This window comes from Lynx rufus, unplaced genomic scaffold (assembly GCF_022079265.1).
Source record: "Lynx rufus isolate CCGP_SWC_20201006 ecotype Redwood Valley unplaced genomic scaffold, mLynRuf1.p SCAF_6, whole genome shotgun sequence".
Classification (NCBI taxonomy): domain Eukaryota; kingdom Metazoa; phylum Chordata; class Mammalia; order Carnivora; family Felidae; genus Lynx; species Lynx rufus.
In genome coordinates this window covers 72377500-72402931 of record NW_025814878.1, presented here as the reverse complement: position 1 = coordinate 72402931, position 25432 = coordinate 72377500, and the positions used below count along the sequence as shown (strand labels likewise).

Below are 25432 nucleotides of genomic sequence, written 5' to 3'. Positions count from 1 at the left end.
CCTGGACTCTTGTTTTTTGGGAGATTTTTGATTACTTCTTTGATTTCCTTACTAGTTATGGGTCTGTTCAAATTTTCTATTTCTTCCTGTTTCAGTTTTGGTAGTGTATATGTTTCTAGGAATTTGTCCATTTCTTCCAGGTTGCCCATTTTATTGGCATGTAATTGCTCATAATATTCTCTTATTGTTTTTATTTCTGCTGTGTTGGTTGTGATCTCTCTTCTTTCATTCTTGATTTTATTTATTTGGGTCCTTTCCTTTTTCTTTTTGATCAAACTGGCTAGTGGTTTATCAATTTTGTTAATTCTTTCAAAGAACCAGCTTCTGGTTCCATTGATCTGTTCTACTGTTTTGTTGTTGTTGTTGTTGTTGTTGTTTAGTTCTTTGTTTTTGGTTTCGATAGCATTAATTTCTGCTATAATCTTTATTATTTCCTGTCTTCAGCTTGTTTGGGGTTTTACTTGCTGTTTTTTTTTTTTTCCAGCCCCTTTAGGAGTAAGGTTAGGTTGTGTATCTGAGATCTTTCTTCCTTCTTTAGAAAGATCTGGATTGCTATATACTTTCCTGTTATGACCACCTTTGCTGCATCCCAGAGGTTTTGGGTTGTGGTGTTATCATTTTTATTGGCTTCCATATACTTTTTAATTTCCTCTTTAACTTCTTGGTAGGCCCATTCATTCTTTAGTAGGATGTTCTTTAGTCTCCAAGTATTTGTTACCTTTCCAAATTTTTTCTTGTGGTTGATTTAGAATTTCATAGCGTTGTGGTCTGAAAATATGCACAGTATGATCTTGATCTTTTTGTACTTGTTGAGGGCTGATTTGTGTCCCTGTATGTGGTCTATTCTGGAGTACGTTCCATGTGCACTGGAAAAGAATGTATATTCCATTGCTTTAGGATGAAATGTTCTGAATATATCTGTTATGTCCATCTGGTCCAGTGTGTCATTCAAAGCCATTGTTTCCTTGTTGTTTTTTTGATTGGATGATCTGTCCATTGCGGTGAGTGGGGTGTTGAAATCTCCTACTATTATGATATTACTATCAATGAGTTTATGTTTGTGATTAATTGATTTATATGTTTGGGTTCTTCCACCTTTGGTGCATAAATGTTTACACTTGTTAGGTCTTCTTGGTGGATAGACCCCTTGATTATGATATAATGCCCTTCTGCATCTCTTGATACAGTCTTTATTTTAAAGTCTAGATTGTCTCGTATAAGTATGGTTACTTCGGCTTTCTTTTGTTGACCATTAGCATGATAAATGGTTCTCCATCCCCTTATTTTCAATCTGAAGGTGTGTTTAGGTCTAAAGTGGGTCTCTTGTAAACAGCATATCGATGGATCTTGTTTTCTTATCCATTCTGTTACCCTATGTCTTTTAATTGGAGCACTGAGTCCATTAATGTTTAGAGTGATACTGAAAGATATGAGTTTATTGCCATTATGATGTCTGTAGAGTTGGAGTTTCTGGTGGTGGTCTCTGGTCCTTTCTAATCTTTGTTGATTTTGATATATATATATATATATATATATATATATATATATATTCATATATTCATCCTTTCTCCCCTCAGAGAGTCCCCCTTAAAACTTCTTGCAGGGCTGGTTTAGTGGTCACAAACTCATTTAATTTTTGTTTGTCTGGGAAACTTTTTATCTCTCCTTCTATTTTGAATGACAGCCTTGCTGGATAAAGAATTCTTGGCTGCATATTTTTCTAATTCAGCACATTGAATATATCCTGCCACTTCTTTCTGGCCTGCCAAGTTTCTGTGGATAGGTCTGCTGCAAACCTGATCTGTGTTCCCTTGTATGTTAGGGACTTTTTTTCCCTTGCTGCTTTCATGATTCTCTTCTTGCCTGAGTATTTTGTGAATTTGACTATGATATGCCTTGTTGATGGTTAGTTTTTGTTGAATGAGTCACTGATTAACTCTTAAATCATGCTCTTTTGCCTTAATCTCCCTCTTTTTTTCTGCTTCGTTATTCTCCTTAAGTTTGTCCTCTATATTGCTGATTCTCTGCTCTGCTTCATCCATACTTGCCGCTGCGGCATCCATCCGTGATTGCAGCTCAGTTATAGCATTTTTTATTTCATTCTGACTAGCTTTTACTTCTTTTATCTCCGCAGAAAGGGATTCTAATCTATTTTTGACTCTGGCTAGTATTCTTATTATTGTGATTCTAAATTCTGTTTCACATCTTGCTCATATCTGTGTTGGTTAAGTCCCTGGCTGTCGTTTCTTCCTGTTCTTTCTTTTGGGGTGAATTCCTTTATTTCATCATTTTGAAGGGAGAAAATAATTAATAAGGTAGAAAAAATTAAAATTAAAAAAATTTAAATAAAAAAAATTAAAATTAAATTAAAAACAAACACTCACAAAAAAATCAGATAAATGATGCTAGATGCTAGGTGTGTTTTGGTCTGGGTGTTGAAAGTGGCTTGATAGATTAGAGAAAAAAGAGGGAGAGGAAAGGAAACAGTTTGAAAATTTGAAAAAATGAATACACTAAAGTAGATGAAAATGAAATGATGGAAGTAAAATAGAATTTGAAAAAATTTACACAAAAGTAAAAAATATAGTGGAAAAAAATTAAAGAAGAATATTTTTAATAAAAATTGAAAATAAAATGAATGTTTTCTTTCTGTATTCAAGAAAAAGAAACGAAACGAAAAAGAGGAGGAAAAAAAAGAAAGAAAAAATAATTGAATAGATGGACTGGCTAACAGACTGACATATGACTGAAATTATTTCATTTTCCCCTAGAAATCAAACCACGAAGAGCTTTATAGTCCATAAATTAAGCGGGCAGTGAGACTTGTGTTCTTGAAGAGCGAGGTTGGCCCAGTTGGGTGGGGCTTAGTGTAACAGCTCCATTCTCCACTAGATGGCACTGCTAGCCTACTGGGGTGGATTGTTGTGGCGCTTGTAGGTGCGTATGTGCATGTGAGGGAGCAGTGAAAATGGCATCGCCCAGCTACCCAGTCTCTAGTATCAGAACTCTGTTCTCCCTGATCAGCAATGGTGCACTCGTCCTTTGTCTTCATCTTCCGTCCACTCCCCGCTTCCACACGGTCCATGAGCAAGCCCCAGGCAGCACCTCCCTCCCAAATTTTGTCTCAGATGCAGCTGCCTTCCCCAGCCCCCCCCCCCCACTTCTGAGGGACTGTAGCTTTGGCCTGCTCTGCCCCTCTGCAGAGGGTCTCACTGAGTAATGGCTGGGTGCCGGTCACACCCAGGAATGCTTGTGGGACCGTGCTGCTGCTGATGCCCAGACACTACAGCCAGGTGCCAGCCTGCCCCAGAAAAAGTTCATGAGACATTGTGGCAGCAGTGCCTCAGGGATTATGGAAAGTCACAACACATATCTGGCACGAGGCTTTACCCCCCAACGACCTTGTTCCAGCACCAGCAAATGTGGCCATTCTCTGGGGTCTGCTGGGCCCAGGTGGCCTCACAGCCTCTACCAAATATCCTTCCAGCAGTGGAACTGCTTCTCTCCGTGTGGCCCAAGAACCTCCTGGACCCTACTCTGCTCCTGGGGATTCACCTTTCCCACCAGAGCACCGCCAGGTATCGAGCTGCAGAGTTTCAGATTCTGTGCTTCCCCTGTTTATAGTCTTAATGGAATTTAAACCCTCTCCTTTCTCCTTTCTCCCTTTTTAGTTCAGTCTCTGCAGATGTTTCCAATTTTCCACTTTCTCTCCAGCTGCTTTTGGGGAGGGGTGCTTTTCCCGTATTCTTCTGCCCCCCTCCCCCATCCCTGTCCTGTCTCCACATGCAAAAGCAGCACCCTGCCCTCTGCACCTTCTCTCTCTCCAAGTTTACTTCTCCATGCCACATACCTGCTGAGTTCTGTGGTTCAGGTTGTGCAGATTGTTGTGTTAATCCTCAGATTAGTTTTCTAGGTGTGCAGTATGGTTTAGTGTTGAACTGGCTGTATTTCATGGATGTGAGACACACAAAAAACTTCCATGCTGTTCCACCATCTTGGGTCCTCCCCTCTTCAATTTATTTCTTAAGTTTTTTATAGTTTTCAGCATACAGATCTAAAAGACAACCAACAGAATGGGAGAAGATATTTGCAAATGGCATATCAGATAAAAGGTTAGTATCCAACATCTACAAAGAACTTATCAAACTCAACACAAATAATCCAATGAAGAAATGGGCAAAAACACACAGTCACTTTTCCAAAGAAGACATCCAGATGGCTGACAAATACATGAAAAGATTCTCAATATCACTCATCATCAGTGAAATACAAATTAAAACCACAGTGAGATACCACCTCACACCTGTCAAAATGCATAAAATTAACAACTCAGGAAACAAAAGATGTTGGCAAGGATGTGGAGAAAGGGGAACACTTGTACATTGTTGGTGGGAGTGCAAACTGGTGTAAGCACCCTGGAAAACAGTATGGAGTTTCCTCAAAATATTAAAAATAGACCTACCCTATGACCTACAAATTGTACTGCTAAGTATTTATCCAAACAATATAAAAATGCTGATTTGAAGGGGCACACACACACCCCAATGTTTATAGTAGTGCTATCAACAATAGCCAAATTATGGGAAGAGCCCAAATGTCCATTCACTAATGAATGGATAAAGAAGATATGATATATATACAGTGGAATATTACTCAGTGGTCAAAATGAATGAAATTTTTCCATTTACAACATAGATGGAACTAGAATGTATTATGCTAAGTGAAACAAGTCAGAGACAGTAAATATATGATTTCACTCATATGTGGGATTTATGAAACACAATGGATGAACATAGGGGAAGAGAAGGAAAAATAAGATAAAAACAGAGAGTGAGGCAAACTGTAAGAGACTCTTAAATGCAGAGAACAAACTGAGAGTTGTGGGAGGGGAAGTGGGTGGGGGGATGGGCTAAATGGGTGATGGGCATTAAGGAGGGTACTTGTTAGTATGAGCACTGAGTGTTATATATGAATGTTGAATCACTAAATTCTACTCCTGCAACCATTATTACACTATATGATGACTTGGATTTAAATAAAATTAAATAAACAAACAAACAAATAAATAATAAAATCCATTGAAAACACACACAGATTCTGAATAGTGGCAACATAAATTATAATCCAATAATTAATCTAGCACAATGTTGGTAAAAGCTACTCTTCCTTGAAAGAAACATGAATTACACAATAACCTTTAAAGTTGACACAACAGACTTTAGTCTCAAGTTAACATTAATTTTGGAATCCATAATGTCTATCACAGAATGACAAATAAAATAGACTTTGTCTCTCTAAAGGGCAACAATTTATTTGTAGTTATTAAAAGTGTCTGCTGTCCCCACCCTGCCTACATTTATTTAGCAATAACAAGTCAGTGTAGCATGGTGGTTAAGAGATCTGAAGTCAGTCTCCAGGGATTTGAATACTAGAAAGTCATTTGACCTACTTAAGTCATAGTTTCCTCATCTATCTAATAGGAACAATCATAGGAACAGTCTCATAGGGATTAAATGAAATAATCCAAATTACTTGTTTAGGATGGTGTCTAACCATGGTAGACACTTAAGAATTGCCAAATATTATTTTGTCAATCTCATATATATGTATATATATACTCTTATATGTATATGAGAAAAACATATGGCATATATATATAGTGTATTTATATGTATGTATTTATCATTTCTACCACCAACACCTTGATTTACATCCTTATCACCATAACTCTAAAGCATTTTCATAACTGTTTACAATGATGACTATGTATATGACTTATGCCTACTAGTAGATCAAAAGAACATGTAAGGTTAGTACAGTGGACTTTGTAGTTAAAGCTCCAACTTCCATTCCCCGCCCTCCCCCCCCCCCCGCCCCCGCCAAATAATTCACTGAAGCCACTCATGGCAATTCCATTCCCCTTGCCAGTAATTAGTTCCAGAGTGGGCATATGACTCAGTTCCCAACAATGAGAGAAGAACAGATGACTGTGAAGGGCTCTTGGCTTACTCCTAAGAGAGAACCACAGAATGATATGATCCATCTCCCCTTGGATATCATGTCTGGAATGTGTAAACCAACTAGCTATCAGCCAGAGGAAGATGCCTTTACCAGCATGGCAAAGAGATATACAAAGAAACCTGAGTCTGTGATGAAACTGTTGAGTCACTGAGCCAAACTTGGTGTCTAACATACTTCAAAGCTTTCTGCTATATTAGGCATTAAGTGCACTTATTAAGTCATTGTGAGGCCCTACACTAACTATAGGGACTTTCAGTTAGTGGGTGCTCAGCAAATATTTATTAAAGGGATAAAAAAAACATCAGAAGGATATTATCCAAAGTGAGATGATTCATGCAATACATATCCATTGAATAAATTAGTTTTTTAATGTTTATTTTTGAGAGAGGGGGGCAGGCAGAGAGAGAGGGAGACACAGAATCTGAAGCAGGCTCCAGGCTCTGAGGCATCAGCACAGAGCCTGATACGGGGCTCGAACTCACGAACTGTGAGATCATGACCGGAGCCGAGGTCAGACACTTAACTTACTGAGCCACCCAGGTGCCCTAAATAAATTATTTTTAAGACAACACTAAGAGGAATAATTACCCAGTGTTACCATCAGGTCCACGTCACAATCTATATTGTAATCAATACTTAAGTGATTAAAGCATTGACACTCTGTTGCTTTACCAAGGAATCTTGGACTTGAAATCAGAAAACTTGGACCCAAAAAATCAGTTGTGTATGACTCTGGATAAATAAAGTAGATGAGAAGAATAATATTAAACAATAACTCATCACATTTATCAAATGTTTACAATGTAACAGATACTGTGCTAAGCTCAGTATAACAATATGTCATTTAATTCTTATAACAACCCTATAAATAGATTTTATATGATGCTCATTTTTATTTCTCTTTATTTTTTTATGTTTATTTTTGAGAGAGAGACAAGCAGGGGAGGAACAGAGAAAGAGGGAGACACAGAATCTGAAGCATGTTTCCTGGATTCTGTCTCCCTGTCTCTCTGTCCCTCCTCCACTCATGTTCTGTCTCTGTTTCTCAAAATTAAATAAAATGTTAAAAAAAGTGAAGAAACTGGCCATTAAGAAGTTAGATTTCAAGTAATGAAGGTACAAACAATTTAAGCAATTCCTCCTGAAGGTAAAGTTATTTAAACTGGAAAGAGTTATTACAAACAACTGTTTGAAGATACTGGAAAATGACCAAAGGCAGGCAGACACTTGGAAATAATTTCCTCTTGAAGAGTGTTACTGAACTCGGTAATAACTGAATTTGTGGCATTCATATCTGGTGGGTGCTTCCCAATGATTTCTCCCCAACCCTGGACACGGACAAGTAGACCTTGGCTAGAGGTGGCAGATGACAGAGTTAAGAGCAACAGAGCAGCTATACATTTAAGGGGAATATTTTGAAAACATAAGGACTATAGAAAGGCTGACATCTAAAATCTGAATTGAAAATCTAAATAGCAGATAAACACAAAAACCAATACATGTTGTATTTCCTTTTAATTTATAATTTATTCCTTTAATCATTTCATGATACAATTTACCATGAAAATGTCACAGAATAACTCAGATATATTACTTCTTTCTTTCCCACTCTAGAACTCCAAAACAGCCCTTATAGAACTTAAAACATCCATCCAAAAACCTCTAAAGGAATATATACATTACAATATGGTACCATATAAATTTTCTTATAATTTTAATTTTAATTTTTTTATTTGAGAGAGAGAAAAAGCATGAGTGGGGGAGGGGCAGAGAGAAAGGGAGAGAGAGAGAATCCCAAGCAGGCTATGCACTATCAACACATAGCCTGATGTTGGGCTCGAACACACGAACCATGAGATCATGACCTGAGCCAAAGTCAGACGCTTAACCAACTCAGCCACCCAGGGGCCCCCTATATAACTTTTCAAATCTAAACATAATAATTGTTCTTAGTTAATGATAGAATGAATATGTTTTTGCCTTTCTAATATGAAAGATTGAGAAAGGACAGAAGGAAGGAAATGAAAGAAAAAAGAAAGGGAAAAAAAACCTTGTTAGTTCTGTGGCAAGTTTATCAAAAGACTATTTCTTAATTATCTGCAGGAATATAAACAAAGGTCCATGACCTTAAGAGCTTTTTATTAAGAAAACAGCTTAATGTTTGATTAAGGAATAATTAGGCTGGAGCTAAGGTTTAAGATCTATGGCAAAGCTTTTTTATTACTGTTTTAATTGTTTAATTTTAATAACACTATTTCCTGATTGTTTAATTAATCAACGTGAAAATAAATATTGGTCCCTGCTCCTACCTCTCTCCAAATTCAAAGTGTGGTCATAGTATAGTTTCCAAGATAGCAAAGTATATTATTATGCATTTTATTTGTGCTCACTGTTGAAAATTTTTGAAAATATTTTGCACAAAAAAATTCTCTTTCTATCCCAGAAACCATAATTATTTTATGAGGCATTGTAAGTTGGCTTCTAAAATAAACGTGTAAGACTTTATTGACAACAACCATCCGTTCCTCTTGAGTCTGTGGTGTATTTTAATAATAACAAAACTACAACCCCACCCTCAGAAAAAGTTAAAGAAAACGGCCTCTCCATGGATCACCACTCCTGTGAATGCTGTAAGTACCCTCTTCTCAAAATCTTTTTACTTTTAAGTTTTTAAAGTCTTTATTGATTTATTTTGAGAGAGCGCGCAGGGGCATGGCAGAGAGAGAAGTAGAAAGAGAATCCCAAGCAGGCTCTGCACTGTCAGCGTGGTGCTGGAGCCGGATGTGGGGCTGGACCTCACTAACCCTGAGATTTTGAGTTGAGCGGAAATCGAGAGCTCCAGACTTAATTGAATGAACCACCCAGGTGCCCCTCAAAATCTCTTTTTAAAAATATAGTTTAGTTTGAGCTTCAGAAAACTAAGCGCTGTGAGTCAAGGTTCAAAGAGAAAGCAGGCAGACAGTGCCTCTGTGAATGTCCTAATCAGTATCCCTGGGACCTAGTGCCCAACTTCCCACCGCCTACCCTGCGGGTCAGCACCGGAGCCTCATGGGCCTGTGCCTGAGCGAGAGCCCAGAGGGCGCCCCTGCAGCTCGGGACAGAAGCTCTGGGTCAGGCCTTGCACACTGCACTCTTTGCTACCTTTTTTATTTGTCATGGTTAGACTCTTAGAAACCACATCGAGAAAGCTATTGTGGAAAAATGTCTGGTTCTCTAGAGATTTGAAGCCTGTCACATGAAGGAGTGCCAGGTGCCCTGGCCTGTAATGGGCCTGTTTCCCTCCCGCCCGCTCCCAGGTGCACAGAGTTCCGCCGGGGTGCGCTTCCATCCCCATGGGAAGGAGCTGAAGGTCAATTAGCTTCCATGATTAGCACGTGGTCATCACCTGTCCCGCTGCCTGGCGTCCAGCTCCCTAACCTCAGCTGTTTGCCTGCGGACGAGCTGCAGCTCCCGCCCTCCCCGTGGGACCCGTGCTTGGCTAACCGACCAGAGCCTAGGGGATGGTTCCGGCCAGTCTGCACCACCCCACCGCACACGAGAAACAATTGTCCCCGGCAGCTGGGAGAATCTGCCAGGTTTTACCCATTTAACCAGTGCGCTCTTGGGAGGATTTGCGCTCCGCACCCAGCGGCTGGCTGGCCCCGGGGCAGCCCTCGGGGAGCAGCCCGGCTCTCCAGGGGAAGGGCCCCAGCCGGCAGCTGCACCCGGTCACTGTGACAGCGCCATCAGCGTCCGTCCTTGTCGGAGCACATCACCCCTGGTAGGTGTCTTTTTGTTCTCCAGTGTCGCGGCCAAACCTGAGGGCCCTAAGGCTGGCGCGTTGCCTTCCAGGAGAGCCTGTCTGCTTTCCTTCAGAGGGTGGCTGCGGCCTGGCAAGGCAAGCCCTAGGTTGTGGGGACCCTACGCAGCTGGAGGCAGCCACTAATTTGTATTCCTTCCTGTCTTCAGCAGGCATTTGAAGGAAACCCTGCTGGGTGTGTGTCCCCAATGAAGGGTTGTCAATTCCGTGCTCTGCTTTTCCACTTAACCTCCTTCCCAGCACAGAGGTTCTCCTTTAAAAATCTGTTTTTGGTTAGAGATTTTTGTCTTGCGTACATCATCGTAAGTTTGGTCCACTGACGTACATACCAGAACCATCCCTTTCACTGAGAGAGCAGCTCTTGCTTCCACAGCCTCAGATAACCTGCCCCAGGGCGCAGACGCCTTCACCAAACTCTTTGGAGAGAACACATTGTAGAAACGGAAAATTGTTTGTTTCTGATCCTTATTAGTGAAGTACATGTTGGAGCCCATCTGCCCTGTAACTTGGTGTCAGAAACCTTCCATAGACCAGTCTCGGGAAGCTCAGCTGGGAGATGAGGGGCGTGGCTTTTAATCATTTGATCCATTTAATTAAAATGCAATAGAATATAATGGAATTATTGACACAAACAGGTTCTTACCGGTTGGAGCTCAGAGGAACAATGGAAGAGCCTTGAATTATTTAGTTCAGGTCAGCCCCAGTTATGTGAAGATGTTTGGGGACCACCTTCTCTTTCTCCCAACCTCACCTTCTTAGGCACCCAACATGGCTTTGCTTTCTCCTCCTCAGAGACTGCTTTTTAAGTATTCCCAGTTTCCTTTGCCTGAGATTCTCCCATTAGCCCTGCCTTATCCCTCAGACCTTTCCTAGTATCTCTGCCTCTCAGGGAAGCACCGTTTTCCTTGGAGCCCGTGGCATTTCCTTGGCCTTGCACTCCAGTACCCCAAGAATTGAGAGCTGCTGGCCAGAGTTGGCAGGGAGCAAGACAGCTTTGTTCATGGCTTTCAACTGTTCCTGCAGGGGCAAGACATCCATGCTCATTGTATGGAAAAGTAGTCCTTTCTCAGATGAGGAAAACTCTGTCACTGCTCAAGTGCCACAGCAGTCAGCTTGCCTGAGGTTTTCTTAGAATGGCGTGTTTGGGGCCTCCATCCCGGTGGCATATTAGAGACGAGATGTTGTTTGTTCCGTTGGTGTTTTTGGTGAGCTGTGACTGCAGCTGGGAGGTGAACAGGTAGGCCTGCCCTATGCTGGGAGAGGCTGGTTTGCCCAGGCTGGGCGGTCCTGTGCTTCAGCATCACTGTGAGAAACAAAATATAATTGACCTGTCTCTCTTGACCCAACTCTGGCACCAGCAACACCTGGGATTTCTGTTCACCATGATGCAGGATGGCAGCTGAGGCACACTGTCAAGTAATAGCATAGGGGACATGCTAGAGCCTTGCAGGGAAGCAGGAGTTTGTGGTCCTGATCCTCCTGTCCTCTTGCTCTACAACCTACACATCCAATTAGGGCCAGAGTGTAGACAGATCAGGCAGAATGCAGAGCAGGATGCTCACAGTGTTGCTTGATTGTAGTCTGTTGTCTTCCTGGGCAGCTCAAGAGAGCCGTCCTTCTCCTAGAGGGTGGGCAGTGCCTATCTGAAGGAATCCTGCCCTGCTCCAGTCTACTATTTTTGATGTCACTTTTTGGTGCAGACTAATGTTAACTTGTGACTAGAAAAGCCGTGACTTGTGGTAAACGTGACCAATCACACAATAAACTCACGGAGTCCCCACGACCCAGCATTTATTGGACCGAAAGTGCTGCCTTGAGAGTGGTGTGAGGGCGAGAGATGAAGAGAGGTGTCCATTTCTCCTGTCTTCTGTTATGCTTTACTAACAGACCTAATTTTAAATAAAGCAGCAGCTTTGGAATTCACGATGGGGTTCCCAGAGGGCCCCAGGCTGTGGGATTTAGACGACAGCAAAAAGGGAAGGGCTTCGTGAAAGCTGGGACCAGGTGAAGCACACATCAGTAGTATAGTCCGAGGACAGAAGGGGCCACAGCAAGATGCTCAGACATGCCAGAGACCCAGTGGGAACCCCAGGGCCTCTGCCTCCCACTCTGCACACCTACTTGCCTCCTGCCTCTGCCCTCCCCTGACAAGCACTGTGGCGGTCTGGGTGCCCAGACCTGGCCAGAGGGAGCCAGAGGTGAGAAAACACGGTCAGTAGGTATGGCCAGGACCCACCCAGAAGCACCTGGTGTTTAGGAAGAGAAATGAGCTCTGAATGGTACCGTTAAAGAGTTTAAAAGGCTTTGCGTGTTTAGATCCCCATTTTCTCCTCTTGGCTTAAAGTTCCATTTATGTGAAACCAACGAGAAGTTCATGGGTATTTTTTTTCTGGCTAAAATGAGCCCTGCTTGCCTGAGGCCTGCCTGTGGGCCCATATCCCACGGTCTGGTCAGGTCCTAGGGCCCCCCTCAGACAGTCAGTGTGGGAGATGGTGGCCACCTCCCTATCTGTCATGTCTTACTCTGGGGACCAGGAGTCTTGTATTTTAGGACAAGACACTGACTCAATTGTACTAACATGAATCTTTCTCTCAGGAAAGTCCATGGTGCCCTTTGGGGTGCTGACACTAATAGTGTTGGGAGAGTCTGGGGACATCTCTGTATATGTAGTTCTGTAAACAGGATGAGTTCACACAGAAAGAAATGATTTTGACTTGGGGACAGTACTAGTTTACTACACGTGAAATGGGAGTTTATAAAAAAAATCTAAAGACTCTAATGAATTGTAAAGATGTAATGCCTTGTATTGTATGATGAACTAAACCACTGAAACTTTATGCCATATGTGTCTGTCCATCATCTGGCCAGCAGCTCCTACATAAACTAGGTGATATCTTGCCTATGGTGACAGTGTGCAATAGTTCTGAGAATTACAAGTAAACCATCTTTCTGTACAGTCAGTGTGAAAGCTGTCAACAGCAGTGCTAGCTGAGCATGACAGATGAGCTGAGCACTGTTCTAGACACTGCAGAGAAGGCAAAGTTCTTAGTCTCAGGAACTCACAATCTGGGTGAGGCATAATAAAGAGGTACACATTAAAATCTTATGGCAACAAAAAGGTCTACATACTATGCTATCTTCAGTATCTTATAATCTTTACATCTAATGTATGTGTATATTTTGTCAAAAACATTCCATTTTATTAAAAAAAAAATTTGTCAGTTTCTACACCAATGAAATATCTCAACTTTCTCTCCTCCCCCCTCCTGTTCCTGCAAAGTTACTTTCTAACTCACAGAATTTTAACTGCCTCACTTCTTGACCAGAACTTTCCCTCTTGCCTTTCTTCCTCCATCCCAGAACCCCCTTCACAGCACACCTTCCCACACTCACACTTTGGAAGATTAAATATACTTGGAAATAATAACAGATCCTCTTCAGAAAAGCGCATAGTATGTCCTTTAAAATATACTCTATGTCCCAAGTTTGGTGCAGTGCCTTTAATATGTATTGACTTTTAAATATAGAATCAGCCAACTTTTAAGAGACTATTCAATACTTTCTTGCTTTTATTTTTAAATAAAACATAAATATCATGAATTAATAAATATAAGAACTATACATAAAAATTAGCAGAAATCTAGAAGCTTGCAAACTTAGATTCAAACCACACAGAGCAAATATTTTCTAAATAGGCTATTTTCAATATCTATAGTTTAAACACTTGTGCATATACAGTGTAACATACAGTGTATTACTTAGGCTAGACCATAACCCACATGCTAATCTAGATTGGATGATGCACTGGTGTTCTAGCCATGAGGCCCCTAATCCAAAGGTGGTGCTATAAGACATCTCTGTATCCTGACCGACAGCCAATGCTTTGTAAATTCACATATGCAACACCAGAAATGGGTTTCTATAAGTGAAAATAATAATCTATTCACCAGCATGATGACATATTAGAAATGGACTCCTTTCATGAAACTTTGAAAATGTGAATTGGCTAAAATTATTTGAGGCATTCTCTGCCCTTAAATGAATCAGGTGAGAGAACCCAAGGAGGCCTGTATGCTTTATCCTTAGGGATAAGACTTAAATACTGCTGTGTCCAGATTTGACCTCTGGAGAATTATGTTTCCTGCTAGGTTACAAAGGACACAAAGATCATGGCTCAAATTTTGAAGAAACAGGTTATCTATACATATGGCAGAATCTTGCGTTTAAAATCTGGGCGTTAATCTTGAATGAACCTCCCTAAGTTGTAGTGTCAGAACACATTTAAAAGGACTGAGAACTGGGACGCTTACAGTACAGAACAGGCTGTATGAAGTATTCCACTGACACTTAGGTCATTTTTCTTGGTTATACCAATTACTTCAGAGAGCATGAGAGTATAGTTTGGTATGGTATAATATAGTGTAGTAAATAATACTGTTAATTATAGCTTATGATTTGAAAGCAGTCACCGTGTATCAGGCGCTGTGCTTTGCTAGGGGTCAGCAAACTTTTTCTTAAAAGGTCAAGTGTAAACGTTTTAGACTTTGGGGCCAGGAGGCAAATTGAGGGTAATGTGTAGGTACGTAAGTAACCATTTTCAAATGCAGCCGTTAAAAAAAAAAAATCCTTAGGTCACCATACAAAGAGCTAAAGTCAAACACTTGGTAACAGCTGAGCCAGAGAAAGCAAAGAGTAAAGAGGACCCTATTCCCTGTCACTGGCAGGCAGGAACTCTTGTTCCTTCTGTAAAATAATGAAGCTTTTATCAAGGGCCTCCCAACGCAAATAACATTTATGGTTCCAGATGGCACACTGCAGTTGTTCATCTTTATGTAACCGGATGATTAGTACAGAGCAGCAATTGTAGCCAAATCATCTGTCAGTTTGTCTTTAGACCTTTATGATAGTATCAGCCCAATATTTGGGATAACTAATGACCTGTATTTATGCATGAATTGATAATCAAGCTTTGCTGCCTCTAAAAGGAAACATAAGAGACAGTAAACACAAAGAGTGCTTTCGGTCCCAAGCCTCTGGCACCAATGAAATGTCCTTTCTGGCCAACATCCTGAAAACGGTAGATGCTTTTTCTGGCTAGTGGTGCTGTGATTCTCTGATATGGATGTCCTTTTTCCTGGCTCTTTAAGCAGCAGCAAAATCAAGTGGAAATAGTTTTGTTATGTGTAGCCTCGAATCAGATGGCCCTTGGCTGAGTAATCATCATTCTGGGAACATTTCAAAACATTCAGGACTTGGAACTTTCCAGTTCTCTGAACATCCCTTACTTGGCAAGGTGGGGGTAATGAAGGCTCTGGTAAAATTATAGACCGTATTCTGCATATAATAGCGAGTTGCCACATATTCCATATGAGGATTTCAAGTTGTAAACTATTTCAGTTCATCAACGACTGGTACGACTTGAATGCCTCCCCAGAGCAAAAACCACTAGGCATCCTAGTGCGGCACAAAACTCGATGACATGCTTGCTGTCCAAAGATAAAATTAATTCTAAAATTGTACTAAAGTCACAAATACTTTTAGCGTTCAGCTGATACACAGGATTAACAAAATGAATGGTTAGATGGTGTGTGTGAGTGTTATAATCAGAGTCATCTGAATCTATTTTTTTAGGTCAGAAACAGTTGAATATTGTTCAGCTTACTATAAACGAATAGATTTCTAACTGAACATGTGAAATGTTTTCTATATTATTATTAAGTTAATTTGTTATAGGAAGCTTTCTTTACATGGATACTTTGATTATACACAGCCCTTTGGCACCTAAACTACTTAAGATCTGGAACCTCTAACACCTCCCCTAAAAGAAGCTGTGTTTGTTTTCTGAGTCAGTTTTGTGATTTCCTGCTGCTCAGTGGCAGCTTGCACTCTGAGTTTACACGTCTCTGCTTGTGGTTACATGATAGGGGACAAATTGTGCCTGGTGAGGAGGCCTGTGAACTTCCTTGATGAACACCCCTAGGAGCCACAGACAACCCACAGTCACATGGCTTCTGGAGAGACAAACTCCCAGACACACACCAGACTGGCAGTTACTTGTGGGAAGCCCTAGTCTCCATTGTTGCTGCCTGGGAAGTTTGTGCAGAGAATGGCAAAATGGGAACCTAATATCCCACAGTTACACATCCAAGTTAAATGAACTTGAATAAATTAGTATCCTAAATTTGGTATTAATCAAATTATAAAGTTGCAATTTACTTCTCACATTCTGGTAGATAACAAGAATGTAAGACATTTTTAAAGCCCACAAAATAAATGCTATTTTAATACTCTAATAATAAATATTTACCAGATACCTACTCTGTCCCAGAGTCTGCCAGTCTCTTTCTCATATGTCATCTCTTTTCCTTTCCACAACTCATAAATAACAGGGCAGGGGTTTAGCACCCAGCATTTCTGAACCAACACGGGGTACCAAGGTGCCACATTGGCTTTGTAACCTTATTTGGAAGTCTCTCTCAGGGGTGTTTAGTAGACATTATGTAATATGTTTTATAAGAGGAACCACTTTGGTAAAACTGAGAATGAGAACAGTTTGCTTTTGATTTCTTTTGGAGGGATTGTGTTAAATTAAAAGCTCCTACACTGAACACAATGGGACTTTTCACTTGGGCAGTGAGGATAAGCACCTTCGATCTGGACTGTCCAAAGCAACTGTTTTCTTAAGAAGGAGAAACAAGACAAAGTTCAAGATAACACCCTCCTAATGGAACCAAACTGAACCACCCAGCTTCACTTCCCCAGGGAGAATCTGCGTCAAGTTGAACACAAATATTTACCTAGATGTACTTGAAGAGGAACCCGAGACTCCTTCCGTGTGTGGACTGCCAACCTGCTGTGAAGAGCCAAGCAGTCATTAGATGTTCTGATTTAGTACTAAGTTATGGTTTCTATAAATACATTGTGATACATACATTATATAAATAAATACACTATATATTATATAATAAATATATAAATACATTAGTTTATATAAATGCATTATATAACTACATATAAAATATGTAGAAAATATATCAAAATATATCTAGAAACATGCCAGCAAGAATTTCACTGATTTTTTTTTTCCACTTCACTATTATAATATTTGGTATTCTCTTAGATTTCTACTTTTCCCAGAAACTCTGCAAAGACTTGATTGCACTTTCCCTTCATTCAATCTGAGGGGCAGTGACAGAAACGGTGCTCATACCAAATAACAGTTTCATAAGGCTGGTGGGAGTGGAGGAAAGGCCTGGTCAACATGCCTTAAAGTGCTTAAACATGGATAAGCTGTGAACGTACAGAGGCCCTAGGACCCCTGACCAGCTCTCAAGTTGTACACTCAGTGTTACACATCCAGCAAGGTGGTATAAAACCCTGCATCCCCTTCAAGTACCCGCAGGGTCAGCTATATAATTTGCAGGGTCCAGTGAACGATGGAAAGGTGCAGCTGCTTGTTCACAAAACAAGAAAATAGCTTTTACCTTTTTACTGAAGTCTCTTTCTCAAGCTGTCATGGTGCTTTTTATTTGCATTTAACGTAGCACTCTGTTGGGCAAGGAAATACTTGCTGGGCAGGTTCAGGCCTTCATCGCCCGTGGGGCTCCCCCCTACCAACTCAGCACATGGGGTTGCCTCCAACTGTCCTTGTACCTGCACCCAGCCCCACTGTGGGGCAGAGGAGGACAGCAGTCTCTGGAACAAGGCAGGGGAGTAGCAGCCAAGAACCTGAGCCATGGAAGCAGCAGTATGGCAAGAAGAGGGACCATATGTAAAGCAGGCTCCAAGCCTATGTCACATACTCGGTGGTCGTATTAGATGTTACAAAACACAAATTCAAGCATAGAAATTTTGAGAATTTCAGAAACAGTGACCACCAGAACATGGATCCCCACCGTGTGGAGCACTTCTGAGCATGGAGCTGGTACAGTCACACTGATAATCCCCATGAAGTCGGTCCTGGCTAACCCTGAAGTGTTTCCAGAGCACCTCCTTGCTAAAAGTAGACTCTTCAGTCCAGAAATTCGTCATGTGACAGTGATCTACCTAAACAGTCAGCAAAGAGACATTGTCCAAGAAGAGACTCCTAAAGCAGAGATGCTAGCCAAGAAGCCCTTGCCAAGAGGCAGCTCTCCCAATTTTGAATTTAGCAATAGATAAAAATGAGTTCAGGATCTAAAACCTTTGCTTCAGTTTCAAGAATTTCTGACTAATCACTAGGATGAACTTGTAAGTAGAAAACCTTCCTGAGTTTCTTGGTGACAGGCTTAAGGGAAGGTAGATCATGAGAGAGTCGTAATCACATAATCGGCACAGAAGCCACCAAGCCATGAAAATCCAAACAAACAAACAAACAAAGTGTTATCTTATTAGCTGGGCCAAAAACAAAACAAAACAAAACAAAACAAAACAAAACAGATGGCCAGAAAAGCGGCTCTGGGAGCCTGGAAAATAAGATCTTAGGAAGAGAAAAATAAGAAAAAGAAAAGCACCATGATAGCCATGAACTCTGAGCTAGTAATGGAACAAAATCCAGATAAGCTTAAAAAAAGAACCATCATGGGTCTTGCATTTTCCCAGAGTTCAAAATTATCCTCAATGGGTTGTAAATCTCAAATATAACTCAGAACTATTTTGACACAGAAACTACATAACTGGGGCATTGGGTTCAGTGCTTTACATTGGCTACCATGCTAAATTGTCGAACCACCCTTCATTGGCCTCATTTTGCAGGTGGGAAGCCAGCACTGAGAGAGGTACGTTGTCCACAGCCACCCAGGTGGTGCACGGTGACAGAGCTGAGGTGTCTGAGCAGCCGGCCTCCATGCATGTGCTCTGAGCCTTGACTTCATGCTCACAGCAATAGCTGCCTTGTATTCCGTCAAGGGGCACAAAAAGCACTTGTTAAAGCCCTATGCCCTGGGGTTTTTTGTTGTTTGTTTGTTTGTTTGTTTGTTTGTTTTTTGGAAATTGTAATCTCTAGAGCAAAAGAACTCAGGCAATGCAGGTAATGAAAAACAGCTCAAGGATATAAATGAAATCTTCGAGTTCCTTCTCTTTTCTCTCTTCCTTTCAGTATTAATCATCCCTTCTAGCCTTTCTATGCCCTCATGTCCTACTTATAAAATAACAATGATGCCTTCATCATAGTATTGTTGTAAGGGTTAAAACTGGTAATCTATGTAGATCACTTAGCATATCCTTCCATAAAATTTGCCATTATCAATATAAGTGTTCATGTTAGTGTTCATGTCAATTTTGGAATGGGAAAGAATGTTGAATGTGTATGGGCAGACACTGTTAGTCTCTTAGACTAAAAGTATGAAACAGCAGAGCAGAGTGTATAAGGTGGGTTAGGGAGAATTACGAATTTAGACCCTAATGCTGATTAAAACCTGTGTTGTGTTATAACTATCAAGCCACACACCTAATATGATTTATTTTCCAGTCGATGTTCCTGAAAATTCTTTCAGAGGCCCTTCATATCCTATATACGGCCAACTTCTTAGTCAAACAGGAAAAAATCTAAGGGAAAAACTAAATCTCAATGGACTAGAATCCAAATGTTGCCAATTTATCCACTCTAAAGTTTGTTTCTGAAAAAATTCACAACAGTGCCAATTACTTGGCTTATTTATTTTATATTTTACCATTTTACTACTTATAAATGGCTTAGGGAATCACAATTTCTTATTTATACATTTCTCTTATTATCTCACATAGAGTAAAAGTTCTATTTTTTTTCCAATTACTAGTACAGTGAGACACAACATAAGATATAAATAAGTTGTTATAAGTAACTTACTTGTTATAAGGCTAAATAACACTTCCTAACATTCTCTTAGGGAATTCATTCTCTGGTTCCCACAAATGTGACCTCTGTACATTTAGAGTTTGGGATCCTAAAGGGGAAGCACATACACCAGGAGACCTAGCAAAAGACTCCCATTGCACCTTAAGCCACCCCTGCGGCCCAACCACCTGGGGCAACTCAGGCCAAACTATTAGCAAGTAAAAAGAGGAATCACCATCTTGGCAGGGGTAATCTACCCTGATCACTGGTCAGGAGGAGGAAGGACTGCTGTTATCCAGAGGGCAGAGAGGAATGCGTTTGGCACGCAGGTGATTGACTTGGGCTTCTCTCAGAATTCCCTTGCCCAATAACGAGACCCCTTAATATTTATCCATTATAAACCCAGCAGCCACAGCCTGAGAAAGGGGGTGGAACCCCTCTAGATTTCCAACCAAGTCCATGCCAAAGACCAGAAGAGAAGCTAGCCAAGGGTGAAGGGAATTTTGAATGGTTAGCAAAGGAAGGAGAGAAGGAGTATCATTTGTGACCTTGAGGCTAATAACTGCAGTAGTGAGGGCAGTAGTTTGCCTCACTAATTACCCTTCTGTGAGTTTCCCTCAGGGAAAAAAGGCTCACCAGAATCCTGAAGGGGGTGCCCCCCGAATTTATACATAATAAGTAGATCCAAGCAGCATAAGGAAAGGGTCCTCATGGGTGCCGTGCCATAGTCATATCCTCGCTTCAGGACACAGATGTATCTTCCCATAGGTAGGAAGGTGGTGGCCTATTAGTCCTCTTTGGGAATCGCCTCAGTGGAAGAAGACCCCCTGCTGAAGGTCATGTGCCCTTTGATGACCACATAACATGATGACTGATCAGTGCAAGTCAGGACAAGTCTGGAGGACTGTTCCAGCTTCGGCGCCCCCACACGTAGGGAGAGGCTTTGTTAGATGGCATGTCAGCCCGACGTCTTCTTCTGCCCAAGTTTTCTTCCTCTCTTGCCTTTACCTTAATAAATTTCCTCTACACTAAGCTCCATCTCAGAAACTGCTTCTTGGAGAAGCCAACTCAGGGCAGTCACTGTTACTTAGATTAACTGTGAACTTTTTATCCAGATCACCATGTTGCTTCATCTTCAGGCCCTACTTTATCTGGTGGGTCAGAGGGGCATCAAGGAAGATGGCAGGCTTGATCTCCTTTGCTAATGGTATACACATGAGGGCTATCCACTGGCAAAGGACATTGTCGCAAGAGGCTCAGAGGCTAAAATGAGGAGGCATATCGGGAGCTTCCCACATGAGGAAATTTGGCAATAGGTTTCACAGAATACCTACAAAATGCTCGTAAATGCCCCCCTTCAGAAGGGCCTACCACAGAGAAGGCACTACCCACTAGCCAGGATGGCCCAAAGGTGATACACATATATCCAACAGAAGATTGGAGGCAGTGGTGTTCTGGCAAAGGTTTAACAAACAGCAATCAATCCACAGGTAGGGGGAAGCACTGATTTGTGTTTGCTTATTTCTGTGGTGTAAAGACTCCCACCATGGCTGATTTTAAGTTACCAATATGACATCACTGATTGTGAAGTCAGAAAGAGGAGTGTGGCAGCATCCCATTACAGAATATTTCGACCACACAGGTGCAATCCATATAAATAACCTTAAGGGGGTAAATAATGGTGAAAGTATATAGAACAATTAGGAAGTGACAAGTTTTGAGTAGTACCTCTGTTTTTAGTATAATGTATTTCATTGTAATTTTATGTAATTGATAATAATGGCATATTTAACAACTGGCCCATAAAATTTCTAAAAATTTAACCATCAGCTCTAATAAGCAGGTAAAGGACAGTTCCAACACATCATCTGATACAGGAGCAGGTAAGAAAAAGAGAGGCCCCTATTCTCACTCCTTTTACCAGTCCCCCACACAAAAAGCTAGAAGCAGAGGAGGAAGGGGGAGGAAAGAAAGAAAAAGGCATTCCCCCTCTCTCCTGGCCAGAGATGAGAGTAGGAAATGTTCCAATTTTCTTTGCCGCATAATAAACCCCAGAATATAATCTCTCTCTCATGGTTCTGAGGGCCAATGGGGCTCGTCTGGGTGGTTCTTCTCCCTGAGAAGTTAGCTGAAGCTGCAGTCATCTGGTGTCTTGACTGTCATGCCCGAGATGGCCCATTGACATGTCTGGCCCCTTGTCAGAGGTAGCTGGAAGCCTGGGCTCAGCTGGGACTGTGGCATGACTGAGCCTCCCTCTCTCTCCACGTGAGCTCAGTGCTTTTCCTTCTCCAGGTGGTCTCTCTACATATTATTGTTGGCATGCCAGATTTCTTACATGATAGCACTGGGCTTCCAAAAGCACAAAATAAGAAGATACACAGCTTTCTTATGACTCAGGTTTAAAATGGGTGCAGCATCCTTTCCACCGGTTAATATGAGTCATAGGTATAGCTTAGACTCAGTATTGGAGGGGACAAAAAAAGTGCATGGCTGGTGGAGGGCCATCTTTGGAGACCAGCTACCATGGGGCAGGGATGCCTGAGAGGTAATAAGGAGATAAGGTTTAAATTGGATTTGCAACTAGAGGTTACGTTTGAGATTGGAAAAGCTTACGAATTATTAAGAAAATTTATGTTTTTCAACTATCTTATCAAAATTAAGGTAAATATTTAGAAGTGTTTTCTTCATCTCAGTCAGGGTTCACTCTTGTTTTTAAGAATTAGCATCTTAATTTCTGTCTGAACAATGCACCCTGACAACTGTTTTACATTTATCTCATTTTTGTCATACATTTTAACACTCAGCATGTAAGCCCCTCCCATTTTCCAAAATCTTCACAATTTTTCCAAATGTGGAAATTATGGAAAAATAAGTCTTCTCTGGGACACACCCACATCCTGCTCAATTTTGAACAGATTAAGAAACAATTGGTTGGAATTCCCAATATCTATTCAGTCCTTTCCTAGCACTAAACAGTATATTGGAGGTCATTTGTAAATTATCACTGGGAATAATACACTGATAAAACTTATCTGTAGTGGTAACGTATTTGCTTCTTGACAGTTAGAAAAACATTTTTGGATGTATTATTGTATCCTAGCCTTGAACCACATGTAGAGGTAGACATTACTGCCTCTATATTGCAGAAAAGAAAAGACCTAGAGAAATTAAGCAATTTGTGTTAGGTCTATAGTTATGAGTACCTAAACCCAGGTCTTCAGGTGTCAAATTAAGTAGGTTAATTTTCCTGATTTAATGACCTACTAGAATCTTCCTTCCGAAAAGCTAAATCTTCCTTTCTCCAGACAGATCTAGTATGAAAAGAACATTTTTATAGAATATAGGAAGAATATTAGGTCCTAATTCCTATAGAAGGGTTATCCCAACATGGGCAGTATTTCTCTTCTGACGTTATTGTCAAAGCCTTGTATTTTCTATTGTTTCTGTAGGACAATATTTTTTTTTTTTCTTTCCACAGCCAAGTTGGTTAAGACTGAGTGTCCCTTACTGGAAGGCAGGTCATACAAAGCAGGCAGGACTCTGACAAAGAGGGTACTTCTAACAAGATCCAGAGGGTGGTGTCTAATTCAAGCATAGCTTCTTGAGCTGAGGCATGGCTTGTAGGCGTACATTTCTGCATGAAATAATCATTCCAGAAAAGTTTGCTGTCAAATACAGCCAATTGTAAGAATTGGCTTTTTGTCCATGTTTTTAATTAGCATCAAAGTTTTTTAATGGAAGATTGCATAGTAATTAAAACCATGAGTTTTGAAGTGAGACTTGAGCTAAAACAGATTCTTCTACATATTGTATGTGTGGCCATTCAATAGCACCCAATTCTAAGTTCTAATTTCTTCTTCATAAGACAAAATAATAATGGGTCACTGGTAGGATTCAGAAAATTGTGTATGTTAAAGTGGATAATACAATACAGTTTATTATAAATATAAATGATACATTGCAATATATATGATATACATTACAGAGTAATCACCATGATAAATCTAGCATACCATCTGTCATCATACAAAGTTGTTACATATATTAACTATATTTCCTATGGTATACATTGTATCCTCATATCTTACTTATTTTAAAACTGGAAGTTTGGATCTTTTAATCTCCTTCCCCATTTTACCCATTCCCATGCCCCACCCCCTCTGGCAACCGTCAGAGTGTTCTCTGTATCTATGAGTCTGTTTCTGTTTTGTTTTGCTTGTTTGATTTTGTTTTTTTAGATTCCACATGTAAGTGAAATCATACAGTATTTGTCTTTCATCATTTGACTTATTTCACTTAGCATAATACCTTTTAGGTCCATGCATGTTGCCACAAATGGCAGGATTTTATTCTTTTTTATGGCTGAGTAATATTCCTTTGTGTGTATACCACATCTTCTTTACTTTCTGTATTAGTGTTTTCATTTTCTTCAAATAAATACCTCAAAATAGAATTTCTGGGTCATATGGTAGTTCTGTTTTTAATTTTTTGAGGACCTTCCTACCATTTTCTATAGTGGCTGCACCAATTTACATTCCTTGCAACAGTGTTCGAGCATTCACTTTTCTCCACACCCTTGTGAAAACTTGTTATTTCTTGTCCTTTTGAAACTAGCCATTCTGATTTGTGTGAGGTGATATCTCATTGTGGTTTTTATTTGTATTTCCCTGATGATTAGTTATGTTAAGCATCTTTTCATGCGTCTGTTGGTCATCTGTATGTCTTTGGAGAAATGTCTAATCTGGTCTTCTGCCTATTTTTTAATTGGATTCTTTTTTTTTTTTTTTTTTGATACTGAGTTGTAGGAGTTCTTTACATGTTTTGGATATTAGCCCCTTATCAATTATATCATTTGCAAATATCTTCCATTTAGCAGGTTGCTTTTTTATTTGTTGATGGTTTTCTTAGCTTTGCAAGAGGTTTTAGTTTGATGTAGTCCCATTAAAATTTTTTTCCTTTTGTTTCCCTTGCTTCAGGAGATAGACACACAAAAAATAAAAAACAATTCCTCAGGCCAATGTCCAAGAACTTACTGCCTGTGTTTTTTTTTCTAGGAGTTTTATGGTTTCAGATCTTACATTTAAGTCTTTAATTCATTTTGAGTTTATTTTTGTATATGGTGTAAGAAAGTGGTCCAGTTTCATTATTTTGCATGTAGCTGTCTAGTTTTCCCAACACCATTTATTAAAGAGTCTTTTCCCTATTATATGTTCTTGCCTCCTTTGTTGACAATTAATTGACCATACAAGTATGGATTTATTTCTGGACCCTCTATTGTGTTCCATTGGTCTATGGGTCCATTTTTTGTGCTGGTGACATACTGTTTTGATTACCACAGCTTTGTAGTATAGTTTTAAATCAGGGAATGTGATACCTCCAACTGTGTTCTTCTTTCTCAAGATTGGTTTGGCTATTTGGGGGGTTTGGGGTTCCATAAAAATATCAGATTCTTTTGTCTAGTTCTGTGAAAAATGCCATTGGGATTTTGGTAGGGATTACACTGAGGTTATAGACTGCTTTAGACAGTATGGACATTTTAACATCATTAATCCTTCTATTCAGTGAACTCAGGATGTCTTTCCACTTATTTGTGTTGTCTTCCATTTCTTTCATGAATGTCTTATAGTTTTCAGAGCATAGGTCTTATGTCCTTGGTTAAATCAGTTCCTAGGTACTTTAGTCTTTTTGATGAAATTATAATGGGACTTCTTAAACTTCTCTTTCTGATAGTTCATTATTTGTGTACAGAAATGCAACCGACTTCTGTATATTAATTTAGTGTCCTGCAAGTTTTAATTCAGTTATTAGTTCTAACAGTT

General features: G+C 40.3%; 1 long non-coding RNA gene across 1 annotated transcript in view; it reads left to right on the top strand.

Moving 5' to 3' along the window:
• Window positions 1-9649: 9649 nt before the first annotated feature.
• The window catches only part of LOC124528125 (uncharacterized), a 98805-nt gene continuing 83022 nt past the window's right edge, over window positions 9650-25432 (top strand). Inside the window, exon 1 of the long non-coding RNA XR_006966097.1 lies at window positions 9650-9781. This is a non-coding gene — a long non-coding RNA (uncharacterized LOC124528125). The remainder of the gene's footprint in view (window positions 9782-25432) is intronic.